Source organism: Elephas maximus, chromosome 4 (genome assembly GCF_024166365.1).
Source record: "Elephas maximus indicus isolate mEleMax1 chromosome 4, mEleMax1 primary haplotype, whole genome shotgun sequence".
Lineage (NCBI taxonomy): Eukaryota > Metazoa > Chordata > Mammalia > Proboscidea > Elephantidae > Elephas > Elephas maximus.
Window position 1 is genome coordinate 142,527,560 of NC_064822.1, and position 12,529 is coordinate 142,540,088.

At 38.9% G+C, this 12,529-nt stretch overlaps 1 protein-coding gene across 1 annotated transcript in view; it reads left to right on the top strand.

Annotated features, from left to right (window-relative positions):
* Positions 1–12,178: 12,178 nt before the first annotated feature.
* OTOGL (otogelin like) overlaps positions 12,179–12,529 on the top strand; it is a 344,392-nt gene continuing 344,041 nt past the window's right edge. The window contains exon 1 of the mRNA XM_049884965.1: positions 12,179–12,247. The gene's annotated coding sequence lies outside the window, so the exon portion shown is untranslated. The remainder of the gene's footprint in view (positions 12,248–12,529) is intronic.

Below are 12,529 nucleotides of genomic sequence, written 5' to 3' on the forward strand. Positions count from 1 at the left end.
TCCAAGAATCAGCTCAAGAATAGTAATGACTGTGAGTATGGTGCGGGCCCAAACAGTGTTTGGTTCTGTTGTACATAGGGTAGCTATGAATCAGAACTGAGTCAGTGGCCCCTAACAACAATAGTACTCATCACAGACCTATGGAGCGTTTGCTTATTATTTTCATTTTACAAATGATAAAATCGATGCACAGTGAGGCTAAAAAGCTTATCCAAGGTAACATAGTAAATATTTAATTACTTAAACATTTAGGGGAACCTGTTTTGTGCTAGACACTATCCTAAGCACTAAGGATAGAGTAGTGAATAAAACAAATCATATTTCCTTCTTTCATGAAGCATCCATTCTCATGAGAGACAGAAAATAAATAAGATAAACACATTAGATAATGTATGTGTGTGTGCATATACATATCTCATTATGTAATAAACATGCATTTTTTTTTTATATATATATATGTATACATGGGAACACTGGTGGCATAGTGGTTAAGTGCTACAGCTCGTAACCAAAAGGTCGGAAGTTTGAATCCACCAGGAACTCCTTGGAAACTCTATGGGACAGTTCTACTCTGTCCTATAGGGTCTCTATGAGTTGGAATCGACTCGACGGCAATGGGTTATATATGTATACATGTACGCACATATATAATATACATATATATGTGTATACACACACACACACACATAGTCCTATAGGGTCACTATGAGTCGGACTGGACAGCAATGGATAATGGTATATATATTTTAGTGATAAGTGTTGAAGAGATTAGTAAAGCAGGGAAGGGAATAAAAAGTATTGAGGTTTTATAATTTTAGAAATATTTTCACTGGAGGGTGACTTGGGTAAAGACTTGAAGAAAAACGTTCTCTACCATGTGAAATTAAGGAAGATTTCCTGGTGCCTTTTCAATTGAAACTGTTTGCTGATAAATTAGCTAGGTTGATGATTAAGTATAAAATATTAACATCAACATCAGTGTTAGTCATGGATATTTTCTGTTCGTTCCTCCAGATCCGCTGTCCACTATTCTCCATGCCCCTCTGTGCCTCAAATGCTTGAGTGATGTGGGACATCAGTGAGCTGCCTTGTCCTTTGCTTCTGGGTTGGTTCCTCCAGTGGGAACCCCAGTGAGAGGTGAAGGGAGGGAAGAGAGAGAGGTCATATATTTATTCCCTTGTTCCTCCCAGAGGGGTCTACTTGGACTAGGTTGTGACTTCTGGCAGGTGGCTCTCTCAGTAGGGCACTCTTCTAAGGTTCAGTGACTGCTTTCTCCCACACCCTTCAGCTCAAGATGGTAAAGATGTCCTCTTGTTACTAGTCCCTAGGTACTGCATTACCAGTTGCCAGTTGCCCTCAAGTCAATTCTGACTCATGGCTACCCCATGTGTGTCAGAGTAGGGTTTTCAATGGCTAATTTTTTGGAAGTAAATCTCCAGGACTTTGTTCTGAAGCATCTCTGGGTGAACTCAAACTGCCAGCCTTTCGGTTAGCAGCTGAAACTCTTGCACCACCCAGGTACTCCTAGGTACTGCACTTTCCCTTGTGATTTCAACTACACCCCATCCACTCCATTGGAAAGAATACCTTTATTGAAATCTCTACCGATTGCCTAATTTGCTCTCTGTTTCCTGATGTGATCCTGGTTGATGCAGTCACCATATTAGCTGCATATATAGTGTGCTTAGTCTTCATCGTAATGATTCTGAATTTGCTTGTCACTATAAATCCCTCCAAATCAATGAACATGTATAAAAGTGTGTATTTATTAGATGCCAGCAGACTCAGTGCTTGTCCTTGCCCTGCATTCTATCCTGTTTTTCAGTTAATGTATTTATAGTTGATTCTGATATGGTTTTAACTCTCTTTATCCTCAGAGTGGTGTGAGTTCAGCATCCCAGGGCAATATGAATCAGTATTGTTGAAGCAAGGAACTGCTCAAATAAGTAGCCATTTAAAAAAAAAAAAAAGCATCACTTTTACCTCAGGGGAACAGGTTTAGGAAATGCTAGACAGTTGGAGGTGAATTCTTGCGGTTAAGTAAGACTCTTGGAATTTCTAAAGGAATAATAAATCTTTTCCTCCTACCTTAAACACCATTAAAGTATAAAGCCATTAGAAATTTTCCGTATTTGAAAAACTTTGGAGGAATCATATATTATAAATTGGAAAAAAAAAAAACCCCATTGCCATGGAGTCAATTCTGACTCACAGCGACCCTGTAGGACAGGGTAGAATCACCCCATAGAGTTTTCAAGGCTGTAATCTTTATGGAAGCAGACTGCCACATCTTTCTCCCTTGGAGCAGCTTGTGGATTTGAGCTGCCAGCCTTTCGTTTAGCAGTTGAGTGCTTAATCAATGTGTCACCAGGGCTCCTGTGTTGTTGTTGGGTGCTGTCAAGTTGATTCTGACTCATAGTCAACCCCATATGACAGAGTAGAACTGCTCCATAGGGTTTCCTAGGCTGTGATCTTTACAGAAGCAAATCACCAGGTTTTTCTCTCGCGGAACCAATGGTGGGTTCTAACCGCCAAGCTTTTATTGTGCCACCAGAGGCAGTGGTTATACACATGGGCCCTGAGGGCAGAATTCTTGGGTTTGAACCCTGGCTCTGCAATTTATGTGCTATATGACCTTGAACCATTTTCTTAACCTTGCTCTACCTCAGCTACTTCATTAATGCAATGGGGTAAACTTACCTTAAAGAATTTTTGTGATGACTAAACAAGTTAATACATGAAAAGCAATTAGAACAGTACTTGGCATAGAGCAAACACTATGAATAGTAGCTGTTGTTATCATCATAGAGAATGCTGAATATTTTTAGCATTTTACAGAGAAGTCTGAGTAGTAAAAAATAGGTTCAAAAAAGACTTTTTAAAGGTCAATACATAGAAAATAATAAAAACCTATACAGCTAAAGAGATTAGAATACTTCACAATTGCATTTTCAAGAATATTCTTAAGGATTTCCCCAGTATCGACAATTTATTTTAATTATAATATAATATAAATATGAATAAATATTAAGCTAGGTTTAAACTCCTGGTGTATATGGTTCTTATATGACAATAAAGCCAACAAAGATATACAATTAACTGAAAACAAAAAAACTACAAAACCAATAAAACATAAATTAGTCATATTAATTTAATGTGATGATGTCTTGCTGAAATGAAATTGTCACTTGTTATTTGAATACTATTGTAGCATAGAATCTTTAGAGTATGGGGTGGCTGCAATATAACATTTTATGATGACTCAATTTTACCACCATTTTTTAAAAGTTGAACTGTAAGAAATCTTTGTACAGCTTGCTGTGATGTCATATGGCCTTCACTTGGCACAAATTCATGATTTAGGCATTAAGTCAACCTTTGTTCTTTTCTCATTAACCACTGACAATGAAAGCAGTGATCTTTGCTAACAATGTAATTATAAATACAAGTACAAACACAAGCACTAAAACTGATGGTAGTCTTTAGTCACACGATCATTCAAATGCTGCACAATCTCTTTATTATGTTTTCTTGATATCAAAGTGAACACAATGTTAAAAAAAAATTCAGAGAGTACTGTCAGATCTCTAAAAAACTTCTAAGGATCAGTTTTAGAGACAATGATTTATAGAATTTTCCCCTCAGAGACTATAGAGGTCCTTTAAACTTACTAAGTATTATGAAGACATTTCTGACAGAGCCATTAGGGTGTAATGAGGCAGGAAAAGAATGTACCTTTTGAAAAAAATGTGTAAAACAAATTTTTTTAGGAAAGACTGCTGTGAATGTGGACACTTTATATAGATAATATGATTTTCTAAATTGCCTGAAATTACCACTAGTAGCATATTATACCCACTAAAAAAAATATTATAGTAATTTAAAAATTATATGATAGATATATAAGGAAAACAGAAGCACTGTAATTCTAACAAGTAAAACATTTCTTCAGGTTCTGATTTATCTTATTAAATTTTAAAACAATTTTATTGCATTTCTACAGTAAAATGAGAGTCATCTCAAATACACTAAGTAAAATAAATCTTTAGTACTCTCTCTCAAATTTAGCAAGATATTAAAGTCTTGAGTTTCCATTGGGATCGTCATAGACTTACTTACCTAAGTGAGAAAACTGAAAAAAAAAAAAAAAAAAAAAAAAATTCAGCCAGAAAATCAGGCTTATAACTGAATGTTTTACTTTATTGCTAGATGCTGGATACCATCTTTAGGAGAAATATTTTTGATAAGTTCAATTAAAAAAAAGTCAGCACATAAGGAAACAAAGCAGCAGCAACTTCAGTGTCAATGCTATCATCAACAAAACGAACTGTAGCAGTCCCGAACGTTTCTGGAGTGGTTGCCAAATAACAGGCTCCATGCTAACTGCTGTATCTGGATTATCTTATTTTGCCTTCAGAACAATCCTGTGAATTGGATACTCTTATTATTTTCATTTTACAGATCAGGAAATAGAGTAGGTTGCCCAAGGTCACCAGGTCTGTGAATGGCAGAGCTAGGATTTGAAATAGGCAATCTGACGCTGAACCTGCTCATTTGACTTTAGGCTGCTACACTTCCTAAAGTAGTTCACTGGTTGGACCAAGATGGACAGGTGAAATTTTTTTCCATCACATTAATAACTCCCTTCCCATTTTAGACTTCTTATGTGATTAGTTGGAGCCCTGGTGGCACAGTGGTCAAGAGTTTGGCTGCTAACCAAAAGGTCAGCAGTTCGAATCCACCAGCCGCTCCCTGGAAACCCTATTGGGCAGTTCTACTCTGCCCTGTAGGTTTGCTATGGGTCGGAATTGACTTCATGGCAATGGGTTTGGTTTTTTTTTTGGTATGTGATAAGTAGTTTAAATAATAAATAAAATCAAAATGCCTCCATATATCATAGATTGAAGTACTGAAAACATCAATGTTGATGAAATACATAAAAAACATTTATTTCTCATATTTACTAAAATTCAGTAATTGAGAAAACTACTTCTTAATAAAAGAGAACCACCACATAAATGTGACAAATCAAAGTTATACCGAGAATTCAGTGAATCAATGTCCTCTGAAAAACTATTCCAATTTTTTGTTAAACTTACATTTTCTTATTAACGTTGAACTTGAACTGTTAGTTGTGTGGTGAATTCTTTCTTTTCCTGAAGTTACTGGCTGATTAAAACATTAACCAGCAGCATTGCAATGTTGGATGCCAAAATCAAGCATGGAATGCTTATATTTCATGTAGTCTAGCAAAGAAGAATTCTCAACAAGACCAACCAAACAACTAAATAAGGTGGCATTGAAAGCGTTGGATATAATATATCAACAAAGTAATTTTGAATTGTCTCACAGAATTCAGGAGTGGAACTAAACAAGTGGAACATCATGTCCCGTCTCTGCTTGTGGATATGTATTTTTAAACAAATGAAATAATTAAAACTGTGTATTCTTACTTAGGCTTTTTTTTTTTTTTTTTAAACTATGGGAGATGTGTTAAGTCTTTAAGGTCATGAGACAGGAGCATAAGAAGTGAAAGTCATATCAAAAGCATTACTTACTTCTTTTTATAAAAATAAAATATGCTGTTTGTGAAAATACATTATAACAGTACAGAAATATAATATTTAAAGAGCAAAAATGCTCCGTAATTTCACTTACCTGGAATAGCTGCTACTAATACTTTGTAAAGAAGCCTTGGTGGCACACTGGTTAAGCGCTAGGCTGCTGACAGAAAGGTCAGTGATTCAAATCCACCAGCTACTCTGTGGGAGAAAAGACTTGGCAATATGCCCCCATAAAGATTAAACCAAAAACCTACTGCTGTCGAGTCGCTTCCGACTCATAGCAACCCTACACAACAGAGTAGAACTGCCTTATAGGTTTTCCAAGGAGGGGCTAGTGGATTCAAACTGCCAACCTTTTGGTTAGCAGCCAAGCTCTTAACCACTGCGCCACCAGACCATAAGGATTGCAGCCTAGGAAACCCTATGGGACAGTTTCACTCTGTCATGTAGAGTCACTATGAGTCAGAATCATCTTAATGGCATACAACAACAACAGTTTGTAAAATATAGATTTTTTCCTTGCTTATAGTAATAAGAATATATTCTACATTCATACGTATATATGCGTGTTATGTTTATATATGCATTTTCTTCTTACAAAAATGGAATCATTCTATATATGCTGCTTTGCAACTATTTCCATCTTTAATATATATCTTGGACGTCTTTCAAAGCCATTCTCTGAGTGGCTGCAAACAATTGTACTGTACCATAATTTGTTTAATTCTATATTGATGATATTGGAATTATCTCCTCTTTTTCACCATCACCCATAGCTACAATAAATATACTTGTATATATTAAAGAATATTGAATTTGCGACAGTATCTTCATTGACAAGCAATCCTAAAGACTCAGGTGCTTTGGGATAGCAGAGATGTATTTCCTGTTCCTGCAGGGCACTCTCCAGGTTTAGGTGACTTTTCAGGACACCATGTGTTGGCTAAGCATGCCAGGATGCTTTGATGCCATGAATCTTCTATAATAAGAAGTGCTTTTATGATCACTCTGATGGGGAAGAGTGAACTAGAACGTTCTTTCCTAAAGGAAGCTTTCCTTAATCCATGACTTATTCCTCTCATTGGTAACATGTTGTTGTTGTTAGGTGCTGCTGAGTTAGTTCCGACTCATAGTGACACTGTGCACAACAGAATGAAACACTGCCCAGTCCTGCACCATCCTTACAATCATTGCTGTGTTTGAGCCAATTGTTGCAGCCACTGTGCCAATCCATCTCATATTTCTCTTTTTTAAAGCACTTGACACAGTTATTATGGTATTTATTTGCTTAATCTCTGCTTCCTCCACTATACAATCTAATACAAAGGGACCGAGTCTGTTTTTGCTCGTTATTATATCCAAAGTACCTAGCACAGTGCTTGGTGCATGGTCAGTACTCAATAAATGTTTGTAGAATCAATCAATAAGGCAACACCCTGTGTATTACAGGAAATTCACTATCTTTCTTTTGTACTGGCTTGTTGTTACCCTGTTTCTCATATATTTTTGTTTTCAGCATGGAACATGGTATTCTGTATCTGACGAGATCAATGTCCAATTCCATGAGGCTGACACCATGGTAACAATTAGTATAAAAAAAAAGTACTCAGGTGTAAAAAACATGAAAATATACCGATTGTGAAGTGTTACCTGTATGCTAGTACACTTGCACATACTGTTTAAGAGCCACTGTAAGAGACTGAAGAGTGAATTAGGTAACAAATATAATAACAGTTATAATAATAGCTAGTTTATATATCACACTTCTTGAGATGCCTCAAGAAGAGAAAGTAAAGTATTATAATGACATGTGCAAAGAGCTGGAAACGGAAAACCAAAAGGGAAGAACACATTCAGCGTTTCTCAAGCTGAAAGAACTGAAGAAAAAATTCAAGACCGGAGTTGCAATGGTGAAGGATTACATGGGGAAAATGTTAAACGACGCAAGAAGCATCAAAAGAAGATGGAAGGAATACACAGAGTCATTATACCAAAAAGAATTAGTCGATGTTCAACCATTTCAAGAGGTGGCATATGATCAGGAACTGATGGTACTGAAGGAAGAAGTCCAAGCTGCTCTGAAGGCATTGGCAAAAAACAAAGCTCCAGGAATTGATGAGATACCAATTGAGATGTTTGAACAAACAGATGCAGCGCTGGAGGTGCTCACTTGTCTATGTCAAGATATATGGAAGACAGCTGCTGGCCAACTAGACCCATATTTATGCCTATTCCCAAGAAAGGTGATCCAACTGAATGTGGAAATTATAGAACAATATCATTAATATCACACGCAAGCAAAATTCTGCTTGAAGATCATTCAAAAGCAGCTGCAGCAGTATATCGACAGGGAACTGCCAGAAACTCAGGCTGGTTTCAGAAGAGAATGTGGAACCAGGGATATCATTGCTGATGTCAGATGGATCCTGGCTGAAAGCAGAGAATACCAGAAGGATGTTTGCCTGTGTTTTATTGACTATGCAAAGGGATTCGATTGTGTGGATCATAACAAATTATGGGTAACGTTGCAAAGAATGGGAATTCCAGAACACTTAATTGTGCTCATGAGGAACCTTTACATAGATCAAGAGGCAGTTGTTAGGACAGAACAAGGGAATACTGATTGGTTTAGAGACAGGAAAGGTGTGCGTCAGGGTTGTATTCTTTCACCATACCTATTCAGTCTGTACATTGAGCAAATAATCTGAGAAGTTGGACTCTATGAAGAAGAACAGTGCATCAGGATTGGAGGAAGACTCATTAACAACCTGTGTTATGCAGATGACACAACCTTGCTTGCTGAAAGTGAAGAGGACTTGAAGCACTTATTAATGAAGCTCAAAGACCACAGCCTTCAGTATGGATTGCTCGTCAACATAAAGAAAACAAAAATCCTCACAACTGGACCAATAAGCAACATCATGATAAAAGGAGAAAAGATTGAAGTTGTCAAAGATTTCATTTTACTTGGATCCACAATCAATAGCCATGGAAGCAGCACCCAAGAAATCAAAAGATGCATTGCATTGGGTAAATTTGCTGCAAAGGACCTCTTTAAAGTGTTGAAGAGCAAAGATGTCACCCTGAAGACTAGGGTGCTCCTGGCCCAAGCCGTGGTATTTCCAATCGCATCACACACATGTGAAAGCTGGACAATGAATAAGGAAGACTGAAGAAGAATTGATGCCTTTGAATTGTGGTGTTGGCAAAGAATTTTGAATATACCATGGACTGCCAAAAGAAAAAATAAATCTGTCTTAGACAATATACAGCCAGAATGCGCCTTAGAGGCAAGGATGGCGAAACTGCATCTTACATACTTTGGACATGTTGTCAGAAGGGATCAGTCCCTGGAGAAGGACATCATGTTTGGCAGAGTACAGGGTCAGCGGAAAAGAGGAAGACCGTTAACGAGGTGAGTTGACACAATGGCTACAACAATGAGCTCAAGCATAACAATGATTGTAAGGATGGCTCAGGACCGGGCAGTGTTTCATTCTGTTGTGCATAGCTATGGTCGCTCTGAGTTGGAACTGACTCGATGGCACCTAACAACAACAACAACATATATACCACAATGTGCTAGGCACTCTTCTAAACATTTTACACATGCTAACTTAACTCTCACAATAACTTTATGGAGTAGGTGCCATTATAACTTTCATTTTACAGATAAGAGAACTGAAACAAAGAGAGGTTAAGTTCCTTGGCCGAGAACATGTGGATAGTGTCTTAGGCCAGGTTCTCTAAGGAAGGAAAACCAGTGAAGCATATAAATATGTATAAGAGAGAGAGATTAATATCAAGGACATGGCTTACATGGTTGTAGAGGCTGGAATGTCCGAAGTCCATGGGTCAGGATAGAGGCTTCTCCTGATTCATGTGGTTGCAGGGACTGGCGAACCCAAGATCCGCAGGTCAGAGAACAGAGCTCTTGCTCACAGGCTGCAAAGATTGATGAATCCCAAGACCAGCAGGTAAGACTGCAGGTAAGCTGCTAGCTGAAGTCCCAAGAACCAGAGGTCAGACACACAGGAGCCAGCTGCAGGATCCAGAACGGGCAGAAAGCCCCTTGAGCCTTGCCAGAATGTCCACTTATATTTGATGCAGGCCACATGCCCAAGGAAACGCCCCTTCAATTAATTGGCTACTCACAGCAAAGCTCGTCATGTGGGAGATCACGTGTCAAGTTTCAACAGGGAAGTGATCACATTATATGACTGCCAAAACACTGAGAATCATGGCCTGCTTTAGTTGACAATCTTAACCATCACAGATAATAAATGGCAGCATAGATAGGGTAGGTTACTAGAAGAGGATTATAGGAATAGGGTCCAAAATAATGATTCATATCTAACAGTTGATAAAAATGACCCTTTTAAGTTTTCTACTGCTACCATAATAAAATTACCACAAATTTAGCTGAAAACATCACCCATTTGTTATCTCACAGTTCAGTAGGTCAGACATCCAGGCACAGCATGGCTTAGCTTGGTTTTCTGTCTTGGTTCTACAAGGCTGAGATCAAGGTGTCAGTAGAGCTGTGTCCCTTTTTGGAGGCTCTGGGCATGAATCTGCTTGTGTGCATGCAGTGTGTGGCTCATGCAGGTGTGGCGGTAGCATGAAGGCCTTGTACCCTTGCACGGATTGTGGTGCAACTTGGATGGATCTTTCTAACTCCAGAGCTCTCCATGGAATTGGCTGGAGTCTTTGTTGTGACTGCATTGCAGTACAAAATTGCTGATTTTTTTGCTCTCCACAGATACTGATCCTAAGACCTTCTCCAATAAAATTCCTGCACAAAAATCTTTATCTCAAAGTCTGTTTCTTGGTATACCCTACTTAAAAGAGTATGGCTAAGCATGGCCCATATTTTAGAAGCAGAGTCTAAAATGTGATTCTGATGTTGTATCATCTTCTGCTAGTTGCAATGAAGATTCCATCACTGTTGGTAGCTGGAGCACTAAGAACCCCTGGCATGTTGTAGAGTGTAATTGCTAGAATTTTAATGAATAATGAAGGGAATGCTGTGCTGAGAGCAATATCTCAGGCTTTTCAGAGGTCAGAGGAGTACTCATGATGTGGAAAATACAATCGGATGGCTCTTGTTGAGTGCCATTGATGCATTGCAGAAAGAAAATGAAAACTGGGAATGAATTACCAATTGAAGGTAGAGTGTGAAGGTCAGAGGGAGGTACTCTTGGAAGCCTATAAAGAGACTTCTGCAGCAGAGAGAGAGAGCAGAAAAGGCTAGTCTTAGCCCTAGGACTTAATCATAAGAGGAGCAGAACTCTAGACAGAATTCTCTACCCCAGCAAGTCTGCTATGCCAAAGTTAGGACCCTGGCTGGGAAGGAGAGGGACTCTGAGGCTTGGGATGGGGACATCTGAGTTGAAGCATTTGAAAATCTTGAAACCCCAAGTCACCCTGAGCCATTTGGGCCTGCAGAAGTGACTCACTTTTCCCTGTTAGAGCCTATCTGCTTATTCTCTTCTGCACATGCCCACCCCCACTTGAAGATGATACGGAGGCCTCTGCCTTGCATTATTACAAGTTCTTTCCCCCTCCTCCCATCAATTCTTAGGTCTCTTCTTGGCCTCCAGACTGATAAGTAGGATTGAATTACAACATATCTCAGCTGGGGAAGTACTGCCTGCAAAGGGAGGAAAGGGGTTATATGCCAAAGGAGCTATAAGACTTAGTTACGTGACTGGCAATAGATAACCCGAAAAACCAAACCTGTTGCTGTTGAGTAGATTCCGACTCATGGCGACCATATAGGACAGAGTAGAACTGCCCCGTAGTGTTTCCAAGGAGCGCCTGGTGGATTTGAACTGCTGACCTTTTGGTTAGCAGCTATAGCACTTAACCACTACATTACCAGGTAAAAATAAAAGAGTACAAATGCTAGAAAATCAAGGGAAGAATATTGGATAAGAAGGGTTTTATTGTATGGGAGCACTCTCCTGTGATATTAGATTTTACAGCAGGGTAGGAACTGAGGGAGATGGTACTAACACTGCTACCTTGGGGAAAGTCATGGTCAACACTAAGTGAAGCAGAAATGTCAAAACTGCCATGTCAGTGAGTGGAAGAAGAGATCAGAAGGCTCAGGGAAGTGTGTGTGCTAAAGAGAGCAACTATCTTTATAAAGCTGGAAACTAAGTTTGTTCTACAGAATGGTCCAGAGGACAGTAAGTTTACCAAACTGATAAGGAATATGCTGGTGTGAGGGCCATCCCCATCACTAGAAACTCTGTAGTGGCTCTACTCTGTAAGCTACGGGGCTGACAGTAGGAGATGCTGTTACAAAATGGATTTAAGAATAGCAGTTTGCATGAGATGATGGCAAAATAATAGAGACCAGGTGGCAGTCTAACTTTGAGATTGAAGTTGGGGTGGTTACCACAGTGAGCAACAAGGTTAGAGTAGCAACAAGGGGGTCCAGATCAATGGAAAGCTATGGAGATTTATAATTGAACATGGCATCCCTAGGGGCAAGACAGATGGACATCCAACAAGGGTGTATTCCAGTAAAAAGAAATCAAGGGTGGATGATCAAAAGTTGGAGGGCAGCTGACCCAATAAGAAGTCAATTTATGGACCTGAGCCAGTTTTCAGACACGGAGCCACTTGACTGGGAGAGTCTCAGTGCCGCGTAAGAATGGATCCTACATACTCTGGTAAGTATGTTCGTTAAATACTGCCCCAGGCCTTCCCTAAAGAGACTGTGCACATTTACTTGGGTAGCTATACATTTGGCAAAGCAGAATACCCAAATATTTTGAGGACTGTGAGACACAGGTCTGAGCTGACTTTGATAATAATGGATCTAAAACATTATCCTGGGCCCCTTGATAGAGTGGAGGTATATGAAGGGCAAGTAATAATGAAATTGTGGCAAGATTCAGCTCAGAATGAATCCACTAGGTCCACAAATCCACTTGATAGTCATTTCCTAGTGT